Source organism: Dromiciops gliroides, chromosome 4, assembly GCF_019393635.1.
Source record: "Dromiciops gliroides isolate mDroGli1 chromosome 4, mDroGli1.pri, whole genome shotgun sequence".
In the NCBI taxonomy this organism is placed as follows: Eukaryota; Metazoa; Chordata; class Mammalia; order Microbiotheria; family Microbiotheriidae; genus Dromiciops; species Dromiciops gliroides.
The window spans coordinates 71,969,803-71,996,900 of NC_057864.1; the positions used below are offsets into that span (position 1 = coordinate 71,969,803).

General features: G+C 40.7%; 2 pseudogenes; both read right to left on the reverse strand.

The window, feature by feature from the left end:
* Positions 1 to 1,310: 1,310 nt before the first annotated feature.
* Positions 1,311 to 2,299, reverse strand: LOC122755801 (annotated as a pseudogene).
* Positions 2,300 to 23,052: 20,753 nt separating this feature from the next.
* On the reverse strand, positions 23,053 to 24,221 carry LOC122754613 (annotated as a pseudogene).
* Positions 24,222 to 27,098: the final 2,877 nt, after the last annotated feature.

Here is a 27,098-nt window from a genome sequence, read left to right on the forward strand (position 1 = left end):
GTTGCCTGTTTTTTCCCATCCATCATTTGTTGACATTCTAGCAAGGTCAGTAGCTGGGTTTGCCATACCCTCTCCTAACTAAACTATGTCAGTAAGTTTGTGGGGAGCTAGGAGTGCTATAGTGATAACGGACTCTTTTGACTCAGATGATCTTGTTTTGTACCTTCAATTACCTAAGATGTCACCATTGCAGATGGCCCCACACAGATTAAGACCTGACATGGAAGACCTTCACCACAATCCTTGAGGCCCTCATTCCAATTTTTTTTTTGGGGGTGTGGGCAATGAGGGTTAAGTTACTTGCCCAGGGTCACACAGCTAGTAAATGGCAAGTGTCTGAGACCGGATTTGAACTCAGGTCCTCCTGAATCCAGGTCCGGTGCTTTATCCACTGTGCCACCTAGCTGTCCCCCTTATTCTAATTCTAAGTCAGAGGCAAGGGAAAGAGTAAATATTAAATATGTGTAATTGAGTTCTTGATTCTGCGATACTAGGCTCTTATAGTTAATTCCATTATATTTCATCTTGCTTATTTTAGCTCATCTTTCCAGCCTGCTGAGACATTTTTAAGATCATGATTTTAAGTTTCCCATAACAGCAAAAGCCCATCTTTTCAATATAAACATTTTACTTGTCAGTATTGCTCTAAGGCATTGAGACCTAGAATACCAATGCCTCTGAATATCTAATAATATTATACAAAGGGCAATATAAAGGTACCTGGTAGGTGTTGTCAGGCCACAAAATATAATCATTGAGGAAGTCTGAAGAAAAACAAAAGTAGGGGCAGCTAGGTGGCACAGTGGATAAAGCTCTGGTGATTCAGAATGACCTGAGTTCAAATCCGGCCTCAAACACTTGCCACTTACTAGCTGTGTGACCCTGGACAAGTCACTTAACCTCCATTGCCCCGCCCCCCCCCAAAAAAGTAAAGGATATCATCAAAGAATTCTATGGTGCAAAGAAAGAATGGAGTGGTCAAGAGATGATAGTGAGGGGTGATGAATGAACAGTTAGATGGCTCCCAAGGCTTCTTAGGGTTTTGGAAGAAAAAGAGGAAGACTGCATGTATGGTGGGTGGATACCCCTTTAATGAACTTTTTTTTTTTTGCACTCAATAAGGTGACTTTATTGATGGTATGTACACAATAGAGGACTCTAGGCTTCTCCCTCCTACTACAGGGGTGCTTTGGGACAACAATGTGAATGGGGCATGGGATCCCTAGGAAGGGAACATAGGTAAGGGATGTGGGCTCCCCAGTGGTGGAACTCTTCTTTTGGCTGGGGATGAAGATCCATGGCTTTCCAATTTACTCTTTGGGGGCCATGTAGACCATGAGGTCTACTACATGGTTGCTGTAACCATACTCATTGTCATACCAGGAAATGAGCTTCACAAAATTGTCGTTGAAGGCAATGCCAATGCCAGTGCCAGCATCAAAGGTAGAAGAGTGAGTGTTGTTGTTAAAGTCACTGGATAAAACCTGGTCATCTGTGTAGCTCAAGATGCCCTTCAAGGGTGCCTCTGATGCTTGCTTCACCACTTTCTTGATATCATCATATTTGGCAGGTTTCTCCAGGAGGCAGGTCAGATCCACAACAGACACACTGGGGGTAGGAACATGGAAAGCCATGCCTGTGAGCTTACCATTCAGTTCAGGTATGACCTTGCCTACAGCCTTAGCAGCACCAGTGGAAGCAGGGATGATGTTCTGGGCAGCACCATACCCATAATGCCACAGCTTCCCAGAGGTGCCATCTATTGTCTTCTGGGTAGCAGTAATGGCATGGACTGTAGTCATGAGTCCTTCCATGATGCCTAAGTTGTCATGAATGACCTTGGCCAAGGCGGCCAAGGCGTACTGACAATCTTAAGGGAATTGTCATATTTATCATGGTTCACTCCCATCACGAACATTGGGGCATCAGCAGAAGGGACAGAAATAATGGCCCACTTGGCTCCACCCTTCAAGTGAGTCCCAGCCTTTTCCATGGTTGTAAAGACACCAGTGGACTCTACAACATTATCAGCTCTAGCATCTCCCCACTTAATATTGGTGGGGTCCCACTCCTAGAAGATGGTAATGGCTTTTCTGTTGATCACCAGCTTTCCATTCTCAGCCTTGACAGTGCCCTTGAACTTGCCGTGGGTGGAATCATATTGAAACATATAAACCATGTAGTTGAGGTCAATGAAGGGGTCATTGATGGCCACAATGTCTACTCCATTGGAGTTGAATGCAGCCCTGGTCAGCAGGTGTCCAATACAGCCAAATCCGTTGACTCCAACCTTCACCATCTTGTTTCAGGGATGCGACTGAAGCAGTGGATCCTAGCTCTGTCAAGCTGGGCTCCAGTGGGGGTGGGATCCACCTGGAAACCTGGCAGCGGGGCTGCCCCCACCCTCATGGGGCTGTTCTTCCTCCTTCTCAGGGATTAGTTCAAGCACCACCTTTAATGAACTTTTGGAAGGACTTGAGGGGCAGCTAGGTGGCATAGTGGATAAAGCACTGGCCATGGATTCAGGGGGACCTGAGTTCAAATCCAGCCTCAGACACTTGATACTTACTAGCTGTGTAACACTGGGTAAATCACTTGTGAGAAAATGGGTAGTTGTCTCCTCTTAATGAGGATATGACAGTCAATCATACTCCTCCTGACCTATTTTAGGACAAAGGCCTCAGATCCCCTCCTCCCCCTCTGACTAACAAAATCACATGGTTCAAGGAGCCCTGGTCTCAATAAGGTCTACTCCTGAGTTGTGTCCATATAAAGAAGAATAAGATCCACTCCTGAGTTATGCCCATATAAGGAAAAGGGAGGGGAATACCGTGTTCCAATTAGCTAGTTTTTGCGCATAGATTGTAACCCTTGAGTAATCAAACCAATGATGAAAAAGGGGAGGGTCCATTTGCATTAGGGACTAAGGTTTAAAAGAGGGCCTTCAAGACCCCATTCTTTGTCCCTACCAGCTGAACACTAGAGTGCCTCCTTCTCAGGAGAAGGAAATAAAAGAGCCTTTCTCACATCACTGCTGAGTTCCTGAGAATTATTGAGAAGAGGATTGTTTTCCCTCATATCACTTAACCCTCATTGCCCCGCAAAAAAAACAAAACACAACAAAACAAAACAAAAACAAAGTACTGGACAAGAGTCACTCAGAATAGACAGGCACGGATCACTGGGAGAAACTCCTACATAGATGAGATCATAGATCTTTTTGAGTGTGTGAGATTTTAGATTCATCTAACCTCATCATTATCACACTCAGATTTATTCCATCATTACTTTTATTTTATTATTTTTTTTCTGATAAAAGTATTTTATTTTTTTTCCAGTTACATGTAAAAATAGTTCTCAACATTTGTTTATATACAAGCTTTCCAATTCAGATTTTTCCATCATTACTTTTATTTTATTTTTTTTTTTTGCGGGGCAATGGGGGTTAAGTGACTTGCCCAGGGTCACACAGCTAGTAAGTGTCTGAGGCCGGATTTGAACTCAGGTACTCCTGAATCTAGGGCCGGTGCTTTTATTCCACTGCGCCACTAGCTGCCCCCTCCATCATTACTTTTAATAAATGTACCTCCGTGTCTTCATCCAAGTCATTTGCAAATGCATTTAACTGGACACGGCCAAGAAAATGTTCTTTTCTCGGCTACTAAAGATTCCTTTTAGGTTAACATTGGTCTCTTAGTTAACAGCCTGATGGTACAATTATTCAAATAGCTACACAGCCACCTAACCCTACTAGATGCATTCCTGCATATCTTCAACTTATCCACATTATATCACAAGAGCATTCTTTAAGATTCTTCAAAACTACCCTCAATGTTTCCATAAATATATCTTTAAGGGTTTTTTTTTTGTTTTTCCGTATCCTGGGGTGTAATTCTTTAAGGCCCAATGATAAAAAAATAACTTTTATGAAGCTTCATTTTCTTACTTGTAAAATAAAAGGACTGGGGGCAGCTAGGTGGCGCAGTGGATAGAGCACCGGCCCTGGAGTCAGGAGTACCTGAGTTCAAATCCGGCCTCGGACACTTAACACTTACTGGCTGTGTGACCCTGGGCAAGTCACTTAACCCCAATTGCCTCACTTAAAAAAAAAAAAAGTTAAAAAAAAAAATAAAATAAAAGGACTGAACTACATGTCCTCTAAGGTCTTTTCCAGCTCTGAAATTCTGTTTATTTGAAATTCTATTTATATTGATAGAGATTAGAGTTAATCAGCAATATTGTTTCCAGAAAAATCATTTCAAGCTAGCCTACACCACAACAAATATCCCCTAGATGTCCTCCTTGTACAGGGAATAATTGACTAAATGAAATTGCGGAGACATTTCAATACAATGTGTTGCTATATTAAGAACTGTACAGAGCAGTCTCTTTTGAATAGACTTCTTTATGTGTCTCCTAAAGCTAAATAAATACTTTCAGATTTCAAACTAAAATAAAATAAGGAAATAAACAGCAGACTATAGAATTTCACCAACATGGATTTAACTACTGTTTACCTCAGTTTCCTCACTTGTAAAATGGGTGTTATAATGATAGCATATCCACCCACCCCCAACCTTTACCCCAGATTGTTTTGAGAACCAAATGAGATAATAATTGCAAAGCACTTAGCACAGTGCTTGACACATAGTAAATGCTATATAAATGTTAACAATTATTAATTTGATTGTGAGTTCACTAAATGTGATCATTCTTAGCATGCTTTATTACACTCTTGTTCTTGTTCTTGTGGAATTTCTTTTTTTTTACCTTAATAGTATTTTTTTCCAATTACACATAAAAGTAGTTTTCAAAATTCATTTTTTTTTTTTTTTTGGTGAGGCAATTGGGGTTAAGTGACTTGCCCAGGGTCACATAACTACTAAGTATTAAGTGTCTGAGGCTGGCTTTGAACTCAGGTCCTCCTAACTCCAGGGTCAGTGCTCTATCCACTGCGCCACCTAGCTGTCCCCAACATTCATTTTTTTATGCATATTCTTTTTTTTTTTCTTTTTTTTTTTTTTTAGTGAGGCAATTGGGGTTAAGTGACTTGCCCAGGGTCACACAGCTAGTAAGTATTAAGTGTCTGAGGCCAGATTTGAACTCAGGTACTCCTGACTCCAGGGTCGGTACTCTATCCACTGCGCCATCTAGCGCATCATTTTTTAAAAAAGATTTTGAGTTCCAAATTTTTCCCTTTTCCCTTCCCCAAGATGGCAGGCAATCTGACATAGGTTACATATTTTAGGATACTCTTGATCTTCTAGCCTTCCCTTTGCATTCAGAAGAGCTACATGGTCTCCTGAATGTGGAAGGGAATTGGTCATTCTAAATACAATGGAATACTATGTGAGTATTTTAAAAGTTTTTCAGTACCCAAAGAGATAAAGAAAAGAAAAAAGAGGGGGCAGCTAGGTGGCGTAGTGGATAAAGTACCAGCCTTGGATTCAGGAGGACCTGAGTTCAAATCCAGCCTCAGACGCTTGACACTAACTGGCTGTGTGACCCTGGGCAAGTCACTTAACCCCCATTGCCCTGCAAAAAAAAAAGAAAGGAAAAGAAAAGAAAAAAGATCCATACACACACACACACACACACAAACATTGATAGCAGTTCTCTTTGTTGTAGCAAAGAACTGGAAATAAAGGGAGTGCTCATCAGTTAGGGAATGCCTGAACAAATTATAGTATATTGATATAATGGAATACTGTGAAGAGGGACGCTTCAGAGAAACCTGGGAAGATTTGTATGAACTGATGCAGGGTGAAATAAGCAGAACAAAGTGAATAATTTATGAAATTACAACAATGTAAGGAAACACCTTTGAAATATTTGAGGACTCTGGTCAATATAATGTCCAACCACAATTTCAGGGTACCATTGATGAAGCATACTACCCACCTCTGATACAGGAGTGATGAACTAAAGGTGAAGAATGAGACATGTTTTTAGACAAGGCAAATTTGTGAATTTTTTTTTTTTACTTGACTACATATTTCTTGTAAGGGGAAAAAAGTTTGCTGATTATGTTGATTCATGTGAAATAATGTTAAGTGAAAAAGAATAGAACACAAAGAATTATCTAACAATGATTATGTAACTTGTATCTGTGGCTCTCTCTGACATAAAGGACCCATCTCTACTTTGGGGTCCACTTTGCTCTAATCCAGGTGGAATTTTGGAATGTCAGTATCTGGTATGCCCACAAGGACAGCCACTGGTTACTCTTTTTTTTCCCATAAAAGGTATTTTATTATTTCCAGTTACATGTAGAGATGGTTTGCAACATTGTTTTATAAGATTTCTAGTTTTCAATTTTCTCCCTCCCTCCCCCCTCCCCAAGACATCTAGTAATCCAATATAGTTTATATATGTACAATCACATTAAACATATTTCTGCATTAGACATGCTGTGTCAAGAAGAAATCAGAGCAAAAAGGAAAAACCTCAAAAAAACAAAAACCAATATAGTATGGTTCAATCTGCATCTAGATTCCATAGTTCTTTTTTTTTTTTTTTCCTAGATTTGGAGAGCATTTATCATCCATGAGTCCTTTGGAACTATCTTGGACCATGCCACTGGTTACTCTTTTTTTTTTTTTTTTTGGCAGGGCAATGGGGTTAAGTGACTTGCTCAGGGTCACACAGCTAGTAAGTGTCAAAGTGTCTGAGACTTGGATTTGAACTCAGGTACTCCTGAACACTGCGCCACCTAGCTGCCTCCTACTGGTTACTCTTAAAAGCACCTAAGCTCATAAGCTCAAAACACGGCACAGTTTTCTTTAGGAATTAATACATACAGAAAGGACTCATAACCAAGCCTACAGAAAATCAAAAAACACAATCTTCTCCTCCCCCCCCCCACCCCCCCATCACAGTGGGCCAAAATATCCTCTAGTGACCTAGATAGCTTCCATGGCTTACAGCACTAGCCTAGCTGGGAATCCAGGAAAGGTGATAGCCAAAATGTATTCTTCTGTATAAGTGTTCTCTCTCTGAGAACCCTCTAGATGTACTGCTTACTCTGTCCATTGCAGCTCTCTCCAGCCCTCACCAGCTGTTGCTGTCTATTGCTCTCCTTTCTCCGTGTCCATTAGCTCCCCTCAGCAACCAGCAGCTAGTGTTCTTTCCTATAGCTACACTTGCTGTCTTCTGTGGCTCCTTTTTCTATATCTCAGAGTCTTTGCTGGCTTTTACATTTCTGTTACTCTCCACCAAATGGAAATCCTCATCTTCTTTTAGGGACAAACTCCTAATAGCCCATCCAGAGACATTACCCTAAAGTCTCAGCTAAACTGGTCAGAGCCCAATCCACAGAATTGCTCCAGTACTCCAAGAGATGTCTCAGAGTATTCTGTGAACTCTTCTTCCTTACATCTCTTAAATAAATGTCTCTTTTCCACTTCTGCTTAATTATAATGAAAACATTTGGCACACATATCACTTTAAGGTTCACGAAGTGCTTTATTTTAATTCTATCTTCACAACTATCCTGTGAGATAGTATTGTAGAAGTAGCTACAAATAAGGAAACTTTATTACTTCTGTCGTCTTGCCACAGGCCAGGGAACATGCCCAGTATTTTACCTCAATTTGGAGAAACACCCATTGTTGTTCAGTAATTTTTCAGTTGTGTCCAACTCTTCATGACCCCATCTGGGGTTTGCTTGGCAAAGATTCTGAAGTGGATTGCCATTTCCTTAATCAAACCAGCATAGATTTAATATTCTCCTTCCTCATGTGTCTAAATTCCTTAACCACTTGAGCACACTCAGGTCACTCGGGTCACTGTTCTATTCTTGTGACTCGTGTTGTTGTTTCTCAGTCCTGTCTGACTCTTAGTGATCCAACTTGGGATTTTCTTAGGAAAGATACTAAAGTGGTTGGCCCTTTAATTTTCCAGTTCATTTTATAGATGAGGAAACCAAGGTAAGCAGAGTTAAGTGACTTCAGGGTCATAGACCTAGTAAGTGTCTGAATCTGGATTTGAACTCAGGTCTTCCTGACTCTAGGCCTGAATCTCTATCTGCCACCTAGGTGCCTAGAGAAACACTTGGAGGAGTAAATAGCACCTTTGCCCATTAGTTGCACTTGGTCTTTGGCCTAGAGTCCCCATTTATCCAGTCTCACAGTCCATCCCCAAAAGACATTTTTCACAACCTTAAAAGATGTTTACATACTCCCCGTGCATGCCAACTGTCATATTCCCAGTATTCAGAGGATCCTAGGGTCAGGGAACCATGAAGATCAGCTCTATTTAGGGCCATATAGAAACTGGTTATGTCACCTTCAATAGTAGCTAGGTAGTACAATGCACAGAGTGCTAAGCCTGGAGTCAGGAAGACCCTGATTTCAAATCTAGCCTCAGACACTTAATAGTTGTATGACCCTAGACAAGTCACTTAATCAGCTTATTTCACTTTCCTAGACTGTAAAACGGATATAATAAGAGCATTCAACTCCCATGGTGGTTGTAAGGATAAAATGAGATAATGTTTGTAAAGCACTTAGCAAAGTGCCTGGCACATAGTAGGTACTTAATTAATACTCTCTCCCACCCTTTCTAAATACAACCTAGGGAAGCAAACCACTTATGAACATGCTCTTTATTTCAGACCATGGAAATCCTTTGAACCCAATAGCATAGACCAAGATAATTAGTGTCAGAAATGGGATTCCTGACCATCTTCCAAGATAATTGGCAATAGCAGTTAGATTTCTGTTCACTTTCCATGGAACTATTTAAGGACTTGCAAAGAGGGGAAAGATAAGGTATAAGGGAGAATCCCTGGTTGACTCAATATTAGGAGATATAGGGTGACAGGGACACTAAATATTACTCTAATCAATCAGTGTATTGGAATAAAGAAGAGTATCCTGTAATTCCTACTGGATTTAGGAGAAAGCTGAGACAGGAGTAGAAGAAATTTTACAGGCCCAGAGGAACATGTCCTTCACCTTGAAGGGGGAGCAATTGGCAGCATTTGGACTCCTTAAACTAGCTATCCATCAAAGACGCAACCAGCTATAACTCGTCACTGCAATAGCTTCTGTCCTTCGATAAATCTCATCAGAATACAGTTTAGAGGTAATGGAAAATGTTTCCTATATTACCCTTCACTTAAAAAGCACAAGCAGTGGGGCAGCTAGGTGGCGCAGTGGATAAAGCACCGGCCCTGGAGTCAGGAGTACCTGAGTTCAAATCCGGCCTCAGACACTTGACACTTATTAGCTTTGTGACCCTGGTCAAGTCACTTAACCCCCACTGTCCTGCAAAAAAAAAGAAAGAAAGTATAAGCAGCTAAATGTTCTAGTATGAACAGGAAAGCCTACTTATATTGCCAACGTTTGTGATTAGTCTCATTAACCTGGAACTACCTTGTATATACATGAAATTGGGAATAGAGAGAACTCAGGTAGTTATCACCTCATGCATGGTCAAGCAGTACATAGAATGTTACCAAAGGAGGGCTTTGAAGACCCTTACTGGTTCTGTTTTGCTGCCTTGCTGAAAATCCATCAGGTTTCACCAGATGCTACTGACATTTCCTAGTGTGTGGATTTCAATCCCCCTATAACCATCAAGTTTCCATGCCTTGCAGGGCCTGCTTGGACAGAAATCTGCTTGACAGGGAGTTGATACCTATTTCATTGTTGATAGCTATCCCATGGATGAGAAAAATGATTATTTCTCTCTTGTGTTAATAACTAATTATTGAATCAGAACCAAGGTTTTCCCCCTTTTCTATTTCGTTATCTAGAAATCAACCAGTGTGGGAAATCTTGGGAAGAGAGATTTACCAAGGCTAAAATCTAATCAGCCAGGAAAAGAAATTCTAAGTTTAGGCTAATGGATGGATTCTTGCTCATTGTGTTTCAGGAATGGGAAAAATGTTGATCCTCCCTTTTGTCAGAGGGTGATATGGCAATGGATGTCTCTTTGACCAAATATTTGGGTGATCCAAGACCCTCATTGTAATATAGCCCAGCCTCTCATTATGATATTCATTTTCTCATTAATTGTTAAGCAGAGGGGCAGCTAGGTGGCCCAGTGGATAGAGCATCGGCCCTGGAGTCAGGAGGACCTGAGTTCAGCTCTTGCCTCAGACACTTGACACTTACTAGCTGTGTGACCCTGGGCAAGTCACTTAACCCCAATTGCCTCACCAAAAAATAAAATAATAAAAAAAAAGAATCGTTAAGCAGAGTTGAATGCCACCCTCAGGAATACTTGCTCTTCTAAGAGCATATAAACTGTGAGCCTCCTACCATGAGGGGTCTCTGCTCTAAGAGAGATAGCCAAATAACCATCCATTTATTAACAAACATGCTGGCATTATTATTATTTTTTTTTTTTTGGTGAGGCAGTTGGGGTTAAGTGACTTGCCCAGGGTCACACAGCTAGTAAGTGTTAAGTGTCTGAGGCCAGATTTGAACTCAGGTCCTCCTGACTCCAGGCCTGGTGCTCTATCCACTGAGCCACCTAGCTGCCCCCATGCTGGCATTATTAATAAAATTATTTAATTACCCCAAAAGTGTCTTTCAAACTGTTTAAATGCCACACCCACTTCCTTGTTTATTTGATACAGACCTCTTATCTCAGGCCTTGGCCCATGCTCTGTCTCCTACTGAGATTACCTCCTTTAGAACTGGGCTGCAATAAGGCAGCAGTTTATTCATCAACCACAGGTGGCTGCCAAGAGATAAATTGAAGACAGGGGTGGAGCTGAGTACAGGAAAACCGTGTTTTCTCTTCAACCCAGATGAATCTTTTAGCTAGGGCAGCTAAGTAGTACACAAAGAATAGAGTGCTAGAGCCACCTGAGTTCAAATCTTATCTCACACCCTTACTAGCTATGTGACCCTGAGCAAGTCACTTAATTTCTCCCAAACACAATTCCTTCATCTTGTAAAGTGGAGAAATAACAGCATCTATCTTCCAGGGTTGTGAGGACAAGAGATAATGTTTATAAAGTGCTTTGCAAACCTTAAAGTGTCATATAAAATGCTAGTTATTATTATAATTGCTTTACTGTATTTTGGGACATATTTGATCATTTTGTTGTTCAGTCGTGTCATTTTACTTTAATTCCCATGTACTTCTGTCTGAACTCCCTCAACAGACTTTAGTCACAATTCTTGTTCCATCTCTCCCAAATCTTTGGCAATTGTTTCCTTATCTATAAAATGGACCATTTTGGGGTCTTAATTTCATGTAAAATGATGAGGTTAGATTCAGTGACTTCTAAGGCCCCTTCCAGCTCTGTCTATGGAGTATTGGAACCAGCTAAGCTTATTATTAAATTTTCAGAGTGAGCATTTAGGCTTCAGAAATCAGAAAATGCTACAAATCAGCATTTGATTTATTGTTTTGTTGTCTAGACTTCGGAAAATGATGGAGGAAATGTTCATAATGCAGTATATATTTTAAAATGTGTCCTGCATGTATTTTCTCCCTGAGAGCCATTGCTACACATTTACCACCATATCCTATGTGAATCCATGATCCTATAAACCTATTCCTCATTTTACAGATAAGGATAATTACTTGCCCAAAGTCACAAAAATAATGACAGAGCCAGGATTCAAACCCAAGTCTTCTGACTTCAGATCTAGTCTTCTTTACGCTACAATAGGCTTCCCCTTCTTAAGACTTATTTTACTAAATAATGTGTTACCTGCAAATTTACTTAGTCAAAGACATGACATATTAAGGAGATTGTATCAAAAGGAAAGAAAGTTCAATTATTCCTCACAATTTGGAAAAATATAAACAATTTCAGTAGATGGCATTTAGAATTTTCTTTTTGATAAGGGGCTTAGGATAAATCTGAAGAAGTTTCTCCTCTGAGAAGCAAAACCAAAGATGACCAGATAACAGGACAGACATATGGAGGAATCAAGGGACTATTAAAGTTTAGATCTGCCAACTAGTTATCAGGACAGACACACCTTACTTCTAGTAAGGGGACTTAAAATTCTACAGCAGGAAAGTAAATTAGGTGTGGCTGCAACCTGACTAGAGCTAGGAAACAGAGATAACCCCAAAGGTCTGGACCATCATTTTAAAAAAAAATTCCCCTTAACTCTCAGAATATGACAAGCAGCCAGGCTTTCCCTACCCTACCCCCAAAAGAACTTTCCATTTTCAGGTGGACACCCCATCTACCCTCTATAAAAGCCTAGCTATAAAATAGTAGTTGGTTTATTTATCAAATAAAGTAGATTAGAATCACAAATACAGAAATACTTAAGTGGATCTCTGATCTCATTGATTTGGATGGAACCATTTGGTGACTGGATCACAATCCATTCCTACTGATCCATCCTATGCAGCTCTCATCCATATGTTTGTCATAGAGGGCCTACCCAACTGAAAGCCTTCCTCTTTCTCCCAACACCCTGAGTTTCCCCAATAGAGTACTCAGGTTGTCTAGCTGTTTTTCTTTCTTCATATCATACTTGATGATAATTTTTACTTCTCTTTTTCTTAGAAGTTTCTCATCACTTATGCATTGGAGCCTGTTCACACCCACCATAAACTTCTCCATTACCCTCTCTGTATGATGATGTTAATTGTCAGCTCTTCATTTCATTGTCATTCAGCAATACTGGTAGAATGGCAGTATTAAAATGATTGACCTTTGTTTCAAGAAATGTGGGGGTCATTAAAAGAATTTCACAACTTCTAGTACATAATAGGGTACTTAGGTGAAGCTAACACTATACATTATGTTTTTATATAAAGCCATGTCAGACAAACAATACTTGGGAAATGAAGTGAATAAACTGGCACGTTATATCATATACCAATGGCATGGGCATGTTCTCATTCATGTGCTACATGCCTGACTTGAAAGAATGAATTTAAGAGGCCAAATATACTAGCTAAATTCCTTTACTAAAATGAATTACAAGTGATTCATTACTGATACTTAGTCATTTAAACTTAGTGCTGTCAAGGTAGTACAACCTACAAAGAATTGATCATAAAGAACTGGAAACCAAGAGGGTACCCACCAATTAAGGAGGGAATGGCTGAAGAAAATTATGTGTAGAATGTAATGGAATATTATTTCACCATAAGAAATGATGGAAGGGGTGGTTTCAGAGAAACCTGGAAAGACTTGAGTGAACTGATGCAGAGTGAAGTGAACAAAACCAGAACACTTTATGTAGTTAAAAACAACATTGAGGGGGCAACTAGATGGCGAAGTTGATAGAGTACCGGCCCTGGAGTCAGGAGCACCTGAGTTCAAATCCGGCCTCAGACACTTAACACTTACTGGCTGTGTGACCCTGGGCAAGTCACTTAACTCCAATTGCCTCACCAAAAAATAAATAAATAAAAATAAAATAGAAAAAGAGAACTGCTCATAATGATAGTATCAGAAAGAAAAAAAAAGGAGGATTCCTGTATCTTTTGTAAAATGTGGGCTCTACCCTTCGTTTGGACCCTCTGTAGTGTATAGGTATCAACATGGACCATAATTTGATGAGGATGGTGCTTGGTTCTTTGAACATGGAAGGACAGGTGCTGTTAGATTGATTGCATGTAAAAATGCTTTGATCCTAAGTCAAATACAATGATTTTCTCTGGGAGAATAGAGTCTGTTTACAAGGGAAACATTCCAGCTCTGATTTCAACATCTTGATGTAGTTTTTAGACATCTAAGAGATATGCAGTCTATTCTCTCATCCTTTGTCTACAAAACAACAACAACAAACAAACCAACCAAAAAACAAACAAAAACCCCACCACTGAAAAATAATGCCTCATAGGCTGTGTTGCCAGAGATGTGAATGACATTCTCTTTTAAGTCTGTCACTGTGGGAAACACATCCTGTATTGAGACATGACTGGCCCTGCCAATAGGTGGAATTGGCAGCCATCTCCATAGTGTTATTTTTAGAAGTGATGGAGGCCTGCCCAAAAGGTAGAGTGGTTTAGTAGACATAGTGCCGAATGTGAAACCAGGAAAACCAAATGTAAGGAAGTCAATTGCACAAGTCTCATCAATTTCATGTGTTCTCCAATCAATTTGATGAAATTATAGGGTAGAGATCTTTGCGTTCAGGCAGCCATAGGGTGTCTTCTCATGAGAGTTGAGCATACCAACTGATACCTTGCTGAGAGGACAAAGGAAAATTCCAGGGACTGGTTTCATGGGCCTTGAAAAGACTTTCTTGTTAGAAGTTGCCCCTCTCTTTGTTCTACAAAATGAGCTTCCTTGGATTTCCTTTCACCTTCCCTAGTTCATAAAATAGACAAGCACACAACAGAAAGAACTGAATTCTGGAGTATGAGAGCCTATGCTCACAGTCATTTCTTTCTATGATGACCACCATTTCTTTTCTTTTCTTTTTTTTTGTGAGGGGCAATGAGAGTTAAGTGACTTCCCATGGTCACACAGCGAGTAAGTGTCAAGGGTCTGAGGTTGGATTTGAACTCACGTCCTCCTGAATCCAGGGCCAGTGCTTTATCCACTATGCCACCTAACTGCCCCATTGTCCTTCATTTTCAAAGAGGACCAATGACATAACAATGCTGGGATAAAATAGTGGATGCTGGGTGATATCTTGACTTGTGCATGAATTGAATTTAAGTGAGGCAGAATTGAAAAGTCATCAGTCTCACTCTGATGTCTGACCAAGCTCTGATTGCTCCATTGTGTTTGCTTCGGCAGCCTTCATGGCTATTGGAACAAATTGTTTTCATCCACCTGTTCTACCAGGAGAAATCTTCATGTGCTTAGGGTAGACACCCCTCTAACTCATCTATGGGTTTGAGGCCTATCAATTACCCTCAACCTGGTTTAGCTTGTCTGCCATTATGGTTTTACTGGGGTGCAGCCACTGTACATGCAACAGCTTCTTGGAGCCACAGATGAGAGTTGGGTGATAGGTAGAAAAGAAGGTGGATGAAGTCTTCCCTGAACACCTCCTTATACCTCAGCATTTAGATCATTCTCTGCCACTGAGTTGTTAGATAAAGATAAGACATTTATTCTGTAGGCATTATGCTAAACACTGGGAATACAAATAGAAGGGGGGAAAAAGATAGTCCCTGCCCTCAAGGAGTTTACATTCTAATGGAGAAAGAGAACACATAAAAGAAAGCTGAAAAGAGGGGAAGAAGATCAAAAGAAGTCAAGGTAGAAAAGTGTTCAGGAAAGTCTGGAGGATTTAATAGAAACGCTCTATTTTTCAGTAACTGGGCTTTGTGCATGGCTAGATCACCTAATATAGAGGCACTCATATGGGAATCAGCCAGAATCTGCCTCTGGAAGAAGACATTCTGCTTTTCCCCTGCCATATGGGTAGAAGCAGACTCTTTCCATTGGCTACACAACTGGAACTGGCTAGGTCTTTAAAACTACCAGTGTGGGACAGTTTTTCTTTCTCTTTCCAGATGTATTAGGGGCAAAGGCTCTGTTCACCCATAACATGAACACCATGTACTTAGCTGGGTGTTAGAGGAAGGTTTACTTCCTCTCCACCCCTCTTTTAGGCTCTTTGGCCCCAACGATCAGACTTGGGCTTTTTGGTCTGTTTTGTTTCTCCCCTTTTAATTCTAGACCTAAGCAATGGACATGGGAGCTTGAGCCATGCTGGATGGTGCTTCCAGCCCAGTAGGGAAGCTCCGAGAAACCAGGGTGCTGATACCCAAATCCAAGATGGGTTTGAACTTTAATAAACAGGAAATGAATTAAGCTGTGATCATAGACTCCTTTTATTGGGGAGATTTAGGGGACCTCAGGTGTTTGGGTGGTGGTGGTAAAATATTGTTATGTTTGTTCTTGCTATATATTTAAAGTAAATATTCCTTGGTAAAAGCTAATCTGACTATGAAATGGTTAAATGGAACTAGGGTGTGGGGACTCCCTAAAATTGAGGGAACACAACCAGAGGGGGCTTGATCCAATGGTAGAGACTAGATACTCCCAACCCTCCTTAAGGGTACTGGGGAGGGAGTGAATATAATTTGGCCTCTAGGTAGTGGGCACCAGAGTAGTCATTGTTATATCTATTTATCTTTCCTATCTATCCATTCTCTCATTCATTCATTCATCCATCCATTCATCCATCTCCATGAAGTGAAAATGGCTGCCTTAGAGAGAGATTTTCTTCTCTCAAGGAGCTTACATTCTACTGATTAGAGAAATGTTTATACATACATACATATATATATATATACATACATACATATATGTATATATATATTGTACATCAATAGTTGCTTCCATGTTATCTCCTTCATTAGAATCTGAGCTTCTTGAGGGTAGAGACAGTGTTTTTGCCTTTCTTTGTATCCCCACCTTAGCCCAGTGCTGGACACATAGTAGGTGCTTAATAAAGGTTTGTTGACTGATTGATATTTGCAAATATTTAAATATGTATATGCATATATAAATGACTGCAAAATAATTTAGGAGGAGAGAACTGGGGCGGGGAGTGTCAGGAAAGGCCTTTTATTAGAGAGTAAATTTAAGATGTGCCTCAGAAGAAACTAGAATTCCAAGAAATAGAGATGAGGAGAGAGACACAGAGACACAGACACAGACACAGAGAGAGACAGAGACACAGACAGAGAGAATTGTAGACATGGAAGATGGCCTGTGCAAAGATATGGAGACGATGAAATATCACAAATGGGGAATGGCAAGTATGTCAGTTTTCCTGTAATATAGTGTGTGAGGGGAGAATAATGTGAAATCATGTCTCTAGCTGGAAGGAGAGAAATAAAGCAAGAAGGAAAAAGAAAAAGGAGTATGACAAATTGTTGACGTATGTTCTACCCCTTTCTGCCTCTTTTCCATCTTAGAATCAAATACTCAGATGGATCTGATCTTATTGAATGACCATTCTCTCCAATGATGCGGACCTCAACCCCTTCCTACCTTATTACCCTAAGTAGCTCTTGTCCTCTTTATCCTAGAAGGTCACCACTGAGGGACTCCCTAACTTACTCTTGATGTCCATCATGAGGATGCATCAGGTCATCTTCCGGATATCCTTCGTTCTTGCTGCTTGAACAGTCCAATTTCTTTCCCAGCCATAGCAGGAACCCTTTGCCCTGTCCTGTGAACCATGATCATTTGTTGATTATGAAAAAGCACTTGATTCAGTAGAGCAAGATGCCACCTGAAAGGTTCTTTTCCAATAGTATTTCCCATCCTTACATCAAAATCATTCAAGATGCCTTGAAAGATATAGAAACGAAAATACCCCTGTGCAATAACCCTTTGATATAAATAAAAGATGAGGTTTTTAAAAAGAGAGGCATCCAGGGGACAGCTAGGTGACGTAGTGGATAAAGCACCAGCCCTGGATTCAGGAGGGCCTTAGTTCAAATGTAACCTCAGACACTTGACACTTAATAGCTGTGTGACCATGGGCAAGTCACTTAACCCTCATTGCCTCACACACACAAAAAAAGAAAGAGGCATCCAGATACACTATTCCTGTTCTGGGCAACTATGTGGAAATTTAGAAGGGGCAAGGAAACTCCTGCTTCCAGCCATGTGCAGCTCATCCACTGACTTACATAGTGAAATGGTGGAATGTCCTGTTACTATGGAACTGGAAGGGCTACTAACTCAATGGATGTATGAAAGGGAACTACAAAACCTGGCCCAACCTCATCCTCTCTTCCAATATGACTGTTTTGATCTCCATCCTAAGAGTTGGGTTGGGGAAGAGTGGCTGACCCCATTCACCTACTTCAAAACAAAATAAAAAAAAAAACCAAAATAAATTAAAGAAAGTAAGAAGAAGTATGCTTCACTCTGCATTCAGAGTTCATCAGTTCTCATTCTGGAGGTGAATAGCAATTTTTATCATGGATCCTTTGGAATTATTTTGGATCATTGTCTTGATCAAAGTAGCTAAGTCTTTTACAGTTGATCATCCTTACATTATTACTGTTGCTGTTCACAATGTTCTCCTGGTTCTTCTCACTTCACTCTGGATGAATTCATGTGGACCTTCCCAGGTTTTTCTGAAATCATCTTGCTCATCTTTCCTTATAGTACAATGGTATTCTATTACAATCACATACCAAAACTTATTCAGCCATTTCCCCAACTGATGGACATCCCCTCAATTTCCTATTCTTTGCCATCACAATAAGAACTGCTATAAATATTTTTAAATATATGTCTTTTTCCCTTTTCTTGGATCTCTTTGGGATATAGACCTAGTAGTGGCATTGCTGGGTCAAAAGGGTATGCACAGTTTTATAGTCCTTTAGGCATAGATCCAAATTATTCTTCAGAATGGTTGGATCAGTTCACAGCTCCACGAACAATGCATTAATGTCCCAATTTTTCCACATCCACTTCAACATTTGTCATTTCCCTTTTCTATCATTTTAGCTAATCTGATAGGGGTGAGGAGGTATCTCACAGTTGTTTTAATTTGTATTTCTCTAATCAATATTGATGTAGAGCATGTTTCATGTTACTGTTGATAGCTTTGATTTCTTCTTCTGAAAACTGATTATATCCTTTGATCATTTATCAACTGGGCAATGACTTTTGTTTTTATAAATTTGGCTCAGTTCCCTTTATATTAGAGAGATGAGACCTTGATCAGAGAAACTTACAAAATTTTCCCCCAGTTTCCTGTTTTCCTTCTAATTTTGTCTGTGTCCATTTTGTTTGTGCAAAATCTTTTTAATTTCATGTAATCCAAATTATCTTATTTCCTATAATTCTCTCTATCTTTTGTTTGATCATAAACTCTTCCTTATCCTTAGATCTGACAGGTATATTTTTTCATGTTCCCCTAATTTACTTGATACAATTCTTTATGTCTAAATCATTTATCCATTTAAACTTTATCTTGTGAAATGTTAGTATATGCCTCATTTCTGCCAAACTACTTTCTAGTTTTACCAGCAATTTTTGTTAAATTTTGAGTTCTTTCCCCGGTAGCCTGGATTTATAAAACACTAGATTGCTATGGTAATTTACTGCTGTGTTGCTTACCCAGGGGCAGTTAGGTGGTACAGTGGATAGAGCACCAGGCCTGGAATCAGGAGACCTCAGACACTTACTAGTTGTGACCCTGGACAAGTCACTTAATCCCTATTTGCCTCAGATTCTCTTCTGAAGAATGGGGACAGACTGGAGAAGGAAATGGCAAACACTGTATTATCTTTACCAAGAAAACCCTATGGACAAAGTCAGACACTACTAAACAATGACAAGTTGTATGCCTAATCTATTTCACTGATCCACCACTCTATTTATTAGCCAGTTCCAGTGTTGTTGGTTTTGTGTGTGTGTGTGTGTGTGTGTGTGTGTGTGTGTGTGTGTGTGTTTTGTTTGTTTTTAATGATTACCACTTTGTAATATAGTTTGAAATCTGGAATTGTTAGGTCGCATTCCTTAGCCTTTTTCCCCCCACTGATTCCCTTGACATTCTTGACCTTTTATTCTTGCAGATTAATTTTCATGCTATTTTTTCTAGCTCTATAAAGTAATTCTTTGATAGTTTTATTGGAATGTCATGGAATAAATAAATTAACTTGGGTAGAATTGTCATGGCCCCAACTAGGGATACAAAAAGAGGCAAGTTGGGAATAGGGACATGATGGAGATCACCTGCTCCTCTTGTCTTCCCAGTCTTTTCTTTTAGCAACCTGAAGTGGTGTTGACCTCTTTCTTCTTTTCTCTCAAAGATCAATTCTATACTCAAGAAGACTGTGGCTTAAAGAGTCCCTAAGGGGAATTGGTTGAGAACTCTCACCATTTCTGCCCAGCCCCTCATGCAGGGCAGGACCTTCATGTAAGGAGACATTCCCATACCAATGGGAATGGGACAGAGGTTACAATAGTAATTGCCTTTTCTTTTTGATCTTAAATTCAGTTCTTGAGAGACAAAGTGGAAAGAGGACTCCACTGGGAGACAGAAGGCATAGGTTTGAATTCTTCCTTAACCATTTACTAATTACATGACCTTGGGTAAGTCAGTTGACTTATCTGAGCCTAAGTTCTCTCAGCTGTAAAATGGGGAAAATAAAACCTGTAGTCCCCTACCTCACAGGATTATGGTGAGGAATAAATGAGATAGTATATGTAAAGAGCTTGTAAATCTTTATGCATTCTAGGTAGTGTGGTCTTGTAGAAAGGGTCCTGGATTTGGTTGGAGTCAGAGGACCTTGGACAACTGGACCTTAGTTTTGTTATCTGCAAAATGGAGTTAGACCAAGTGATCTCTGAACTCCTTTTGAATTTTTATGATCTTTTGTCAGTTACTACTACTACTATTACTGCTACTACTGCTGCTTTTCCCACTATTGCTACTTCTACCACCACTACTACTGCTACTATTACTGTTGCTACTACTAGTACTGATACCATACCACTACTACTACTACTACTACTACTACTACTACTACTACTACTACTACTACTACTACTACTACTAGCACTACTACTTCTACTGCTACTCTGACTCCTACTACTCCAACCACTACATTGCTACATTACTACTACTACTACCACCACCACATTTAAAGGCACCATGGCAATGAGTCAATGAGCACTGGATTTGTACTCGGAAGAACCAGGTTCATTTTCCTCATCTGTAAAATGAGGGGATTGGACTAGGTAGCCTCAAAGCCCTCTTCCAGTTCTTAATTTGTGAACCTATTAAGTACTTGCTATTTGCTTGGCATCGTACCAGGGAGCAGAGATACAAACATGAAAGAAGCAATAGCCTACAAGGATCTAATAAGGTAGATAACTTTTTTTTTTTTTTGCAGGGCAATGAGGGTTAAGTGACTTGTCCAGGGTCACACAGCTAGTTAAGTGTCAAGTGTCTGAGGCTGGATTTGAACTCAGGTACTCCTGAATCCAAGGCCAGTGCTTTATCCACTGTGCCACCTAGCTGCCCCCGGTAGATAACTTTTTGTACTGTGGTGTTAGGTCAGTTCATTACTACAATAAGTGAGCTCGGGAAAGTTATTTCACATTTTGGCTGGTCTTTTTGTTTCTCATCTGCCAGGGTTATCTATGCAGACCATGAAAAGAATTATTTACAATGCTGAAGGTAAGGGCAGGAGGTAGAAAATGGTTTGGGAGAGAGTCGGAGGAGGGGAAAGGAAAGGAAACACAATCTGCAAACTATTGTGGAATCGGCTGAGGAGGCCCCATTGCTCTCTACACTCTTCAGGTCAATTCTCAGAGCCTCTGACTTAACCTAACAGATTTGTAAGCAAGGAAAGTTGAGGCCCTGCAAGGGGAAGTGATTTGCCAAAGATTACAGAGAAAGGTAAATAAAGGTAAATGTTGAACAAACATCCTTTGCCTGTAGAGCTAGCACTCTTCCCACTGTCCCATATTGTTCTCAGTTCTAAGTCTGAAGATTAGTTAATGAGCTAACATTGAGATTCGCTGAAAACAACACTGAAATTAGTTGAAGAATAACTAACAAAAGTGCTTCTCTGCCCAAATGTTGCCTTTAATCTTTTAGTGTAAATTTAATTGGAACATTTTCTAGAATACTTGTCAAACTTAGTGTTAATCTCTCATTTAGAAATTTTATTGTTATTAAAGCACCTAGGTCCCACACAGTCTCAGGTGACTCATGTTACACAATACCAAAGCTTTATGCAACCACATGAGTAAGTTGGAAAAAGCAATGAAAATATAATAGCAAGAACATGTGTCCCATGATCTTCCCATAAAACTTCCTAGTTTTACTAGGGTCAGAAGGTGCCCCAACCTAATACTTGAGATGTACTTTAAAATAAGTAAAGTTTGTCTTGATTGGTCTCCCACCCCCTCTTTTTTCACTCTTCTATTGTCTTGACCCTATGCCCACTTGCTGTCTCCTCATTGCCCCAAGTCTGTCCACTCTGACTCTTCATTCAAACTCTATTACACTTATGCCATGCCTAGGATTCAAAATGACCTCTACCTTTCTTTCTCATCCCACTTTATGCACCACCTCCACCTGCTAATGACAACTCAACTTCCCTTCCTTTAGTATTAAGATCTCACCTGCCAATTAGGAGAATTACAATTAGTTGTGATTGAAAGAAATTTGTTACCCAAATGACTCTCTTATTGTTGGAATTTCTAGGTGTATAATAAAGTAAGGTGACCAATGTGCTGGTGGTGGCAGACAGGGAGAGATTTGGGGGCTTTAGGACCCCATTAAGTACAGGTTAAAGTGTTTTCTCCATTTCCTGTGAAAGGCAGACCTATGAGAATTTGCACTCCATTGGAAATCATTTTCAAATTTCTAACCTATCAGAGAGGATACTATTTCCACATCTGAAAATTTCATTGTAATTCAGAATATGAGTTTGGAGAGCAAGAAGTACTATAGAAAGTATCCTTTCCCATAGTGCTTAAGAGATCATCTGGTAAAGTGGAAACAGACATGGTTTTTGAGTCAGAAGGTAGGGTTTTGAATCCAGATTCTCCCATTTCATCACTATGCCTCTCTCCTTGGAAGTCATTCCATCTTCCCAAACCTTAATTTCCACATCTGGGGAGGGAATTAGATTAGATTAACTCTAAGGACATCCCTCCATTCCCCAGATCTAGAAACCTTTGACCTTACTGTAAAGTGCAGATGTGTCAATGAAGGGTGTATATGTCCACATAAATAATCTAAATGTGGCTTGTGAGAGGCACTGATAAATATCTCCGGAATCATTCCCACTTCTCTCTATAGGACTGAAAGGTAAATGAATATTAGAAGATCATCCAGGCATAGGCCTAGCTCACAGACCTGTGTTTGCCCCCTCTATGAACTCCCAGATGTTTTCTGTGAACTCTAGCTATAGTTTAATGTGGCAAATCGCCCCTGGTTTTTGTTTTGTTTTGCATGGGACTCATGGACTTTATTGGCCCTAGGAATGTGTACCATTACTTGCCCCAAAAGAAACCTGTATCTCAGGCCTAGGTATTTGCTGACCTTGGCTGGGACACAATGAAAGTTGGGGATGTCTGGGGAGTAAATGTGAGACAATAAATAGGAGGGGTCAGATCCCAGAACCCCCAGCTTCCAGATCCTTGTTAGAACCAGCTGCTCAGTCATTGTTCTTCTCAGGAGTGAAAGCACCTATTTTCTGGGCAAAATTCTCTGCCAGAAACTGAGGGAACACAAGAGAGGCATTAGCATACAACTTAACTGACTTTGCATCCATTCAGATCTTGCCCCAGGACACAGCTTCATCTAGCCTTGTACCTGAGTCTGAGCCATCAAATTCCTGGCCTGTGTTGATATAGACAGCATAATCGGCCCCCATTCCTCATGAGGTTAGCATTAGCAATGTGGTGTTTCACTAGGCCTCCCCCGAGGATGATCATGCCTGTGCACTTGGCAGAGATGGCCTGAGCATTGATGAGGCACAATGTCCAACACCAGTCCTGGGTTCTTATATGAGTGGAAGAAGATCACATCCCCAAGAGACCCATCTGTCAGAGCAGGGCTTAGCACTGGGATGTTGTTCTTCTGGGCCCAGTAATACACAGACTCAGGGTTGTTGATTTCTTTGCCCAATTGTGCAATCATCTTCGATGGGGTCCATTTCACCCCATCTGTATTTTGCTCCAGAACTATCTGGTCCAGAATCGGCATTAGCCAGTCCTCAAACTTGCAGTAATTGTCATTGAGTACAAGTAGGTTTCCAATCCTATTGATGCCATTTTGTCTCAGGTCCTTCCCCTTCAGGCTAAATTCTCCCAGATATGTGGGTGCCAGGCATTTGATCAGATCTTCCTCTATACCACCTGCAGTTGTCACCAGAATCTCCAGCATATTGTGTTGCACCAGGTAACGAATGGTCTCTCGTACACCAGAGCTGATGAGGTTTGACGTGTAGCCCAAGATGGTGCAGCTACTCACTGGCTGACGGCCTGGGTTCAGATCTGTGTGGTTCTCCTCCTCCTCCTCCTCAAGGGGCTCCAGCTTCTTCTCAATCATGGCATTGACTTGCTGCACGGCTCGGCCGAAGCTGGTGGCCTGGAAGCTGGTGGTAGCGAAGGCACGCAGGAGAGCGCCATAGTCCAGGCTGAGGTTGAAGTCGTAGCCCCGGACCTGCACCGCCTCCCGAAGGCAGCACCGAGCTGTGCCTGAGGACTGCATCCACACCTCCTGGGGCAGTCGCAGCCCGGGCCCCTCCTGCGAGCCCTCCATGCGCCCTACCGGGGAGGTAGGTAGGTCAGGGGTAGGCCACCTGGCCCGACCTCGGCTCATCGGCGGCTCAGTGCGACCTTGGCACCCGCATCCCTTCCCCAGCTAGTGGAGGAAATAATGTCCCGGTTTTGACCGAGAGTGGGAACGTGAAGGAGGGTACCCTGCTGGGATCTTGGCCAGGTCCCTTCTAGGCATATCTCACTGATTAACTGCCTAAGGTTCCCAGGAACTAGCCATTCCTAGGGACTATGAACAATTCCAGGTTGGCTCCCCCTCAGGAGTATGCCCTGAGAAACTAAATGTTTATTCCAACTTCTCTGGCAGTGATCCTACATGAACTCACTTGGTGTCAGTCATAAAATTAGTTCATCATACAAGCCGCTATTGGTGGCTTCAAGCCACTTTTGTTTAAAGTCCTATATAAGTCAAAGTAAAGCCCCCGCCTCTTTGGAGTCTCACCCGTGAGAGGACGCTCTGTCCCGGATATTCCCAAACGGGACTCTGGGATGCTGTACCGGGACCCCCAGCCAATGGATCCAGGAGTTGGTGCTTCCTCAATTTGGTGATGTATTTCCCTCTAAATATTTACATCGTGGTCGCTTTTGCTTTAATAGTTACATTGTTAGGCTGCTTACTTTATTGCTGCTGCAAAACTAATATCTCTTTTCCTGTACTATAATACTCATTAAATCTAATTTTCTTCACCTGGTGTTGGAGTGTCATTTTTGTAGGAGTGAATCAAACATTATCCTTAACAATATAAGGACACAGAGATTCTTACCTTAAAGGGAACAAGAGAAGGGCCCTCATCCTTTCCTTCATTATTTGAGAGGGGTACTGGACAAGAATGATATCTGTTTCCTTAAATAGTTTTGGTCTAGAGGCACATTTTTTGGATTCAAAATAAAAAGCCAATTCCAAGGTCACTAGCCCTTAGCTTGCACTATCTGTCTTGACTCTTTCCCATCAGAGGCTAGTTACACAAAAGACCATCACAAATAGTGAATAGTAAGTAAACCCATTTATCCCAGAAAAACGGAAACATAAATTGCAGTTCTTCAGATTAGAATATAACAGAAGGGGGCAGCTAGGTGGCGCAGTGGATTAAGCACCGGCCCTGGATTCAGGAGTACCTGAGTTCAAATCCGGTCTCAGACACTTGACACTAGCTGTGTGACCCTGGGCAAGTCACTTAACCCCCATTGCCCCGCAAAAAAAGAAAAAGAAAAAAAGAAATGTAGAAAAAAAAATATAACAGAAAATATTCAAGTGAATAAATTCTTTAGATGAGCAAGTTGAGAGCTCAAAGTTCAACCAAAAGAGAGTCCGACATCTCATCTAAGGGGAAATTCTCCAATGTTTCTGTGGATGGAAGCTTGAAATCAAGGGTATGTTGAGGAAATGACTTTTTCTACATGTATATAGATTCCTAAGTCTCTCTCTCTCTGTCTCTGTCTCTGTCTCTCTGTCTCTCCTCTTTCTGTCTTCATTTCTCTGGAGTTTAGTCCCAAAGAGAATATGGCACCCATGTGGCTTTCTCAAAGAATGAATATCTCTAACCTAAACTCCTCCCCTCACTCAGATACATGGTGTCGCACCTCTACCAATCTGGACTCACATAAACAGCATGTTTATTTGGCAACCAGAGTTACATTCTGATTACAAGATAAAGGAAAGTTTAGCAACCACAAGCAGAGTCTTGATAACTAGGAAGTTTTCTAGATTATATTGTCTATCCAAAGGTACAACAGGTAAAGCAGAAACCAACACTTGTAGGGAATCTTAAAGTTGGAATGACTCTCCAAAATAGTTTGGAGATAATTTAGAGATAAGGGAAATAAGGCCCATAGAGGTGAAATAACTTCCCTGTGGTCACACAGCTAGTTACTACCTGTTTTTAAGTGTGACATTCTGCTTGCTGGCCTAGGGAGCAGGGAAGAAAGGGATTGGGTGGAGAAAAATTTGGAACTCAAAAAAATATCTTGACATGTAATTGAGGAAAAAAATTAAAAATTAAATTAAAGTATTATAAAACTGTGACATTCTCCAATAATTCTATAGAGAACAAGCACAAAACTTATCTTGGTCAGGATTGAAGAATGTGAAGAATGAGCTCTTTCATTAGGATTTTGATTATTTATGTCTTTGCCTAGTACTCTAAAGCAGGGCTTCTTAAACTCTTTCCACTCAAGACCCTTTTTCATCCAAGAAATTTTTACATGACCCTGGGTATATAGGTATATAAAATAGTTTTACAAATCCAACATTTACTGCCGAATTTTTTGTGACCCCCACATTCATTTATGTGACCCCATATGGGTTCATGACCCACAGTTTAAGAAGCTTTGCTCTAAAGTTTAGTAGTAACTCACATTTCTTCCATTCTTTAGGACTTTAACACATCTGATCCTGCTCTCAGGATACTGCTACCTGTGAAAGTCACAAATTACCTCACAGAATCACAGAATTTAAAGACTGGAAAGGAGGGACCTCTGCAACTAGCTTATGCACAAAAGACAGGCATAGTAAAACATGCCTGAAGAGGACTCCTCCAGTCTCTACTTGCAGACCTTTTGGGAGTGGGAACCCAATTTTACACAGTTCTAATTACTGAGGAGTTTTTACTGACAGCAAGCCTAAACTGGGCTTTTTGTAACTTCTACTCACTGCTCCTACTTCTGCCCTCTGGGACCAAATACAATAAGCTGAATCCATTTTCTGTGTGACAGAGATAGTTATCATGCTTGAGATAGTTATCATGCTCTCCCCACCCCCTAGACTAAACATAAAAATAATAACAGCTAACATTTATATAGCGCTTACTATGTGCTTGGCACTGTGCATAGATAATCCCATTTGCTCCTCATAACCACCCTGGGGGGTAGTTTTTTTACATTTTATTTTACATTTCATTTTACAGATGAAGAAACTGAGGCA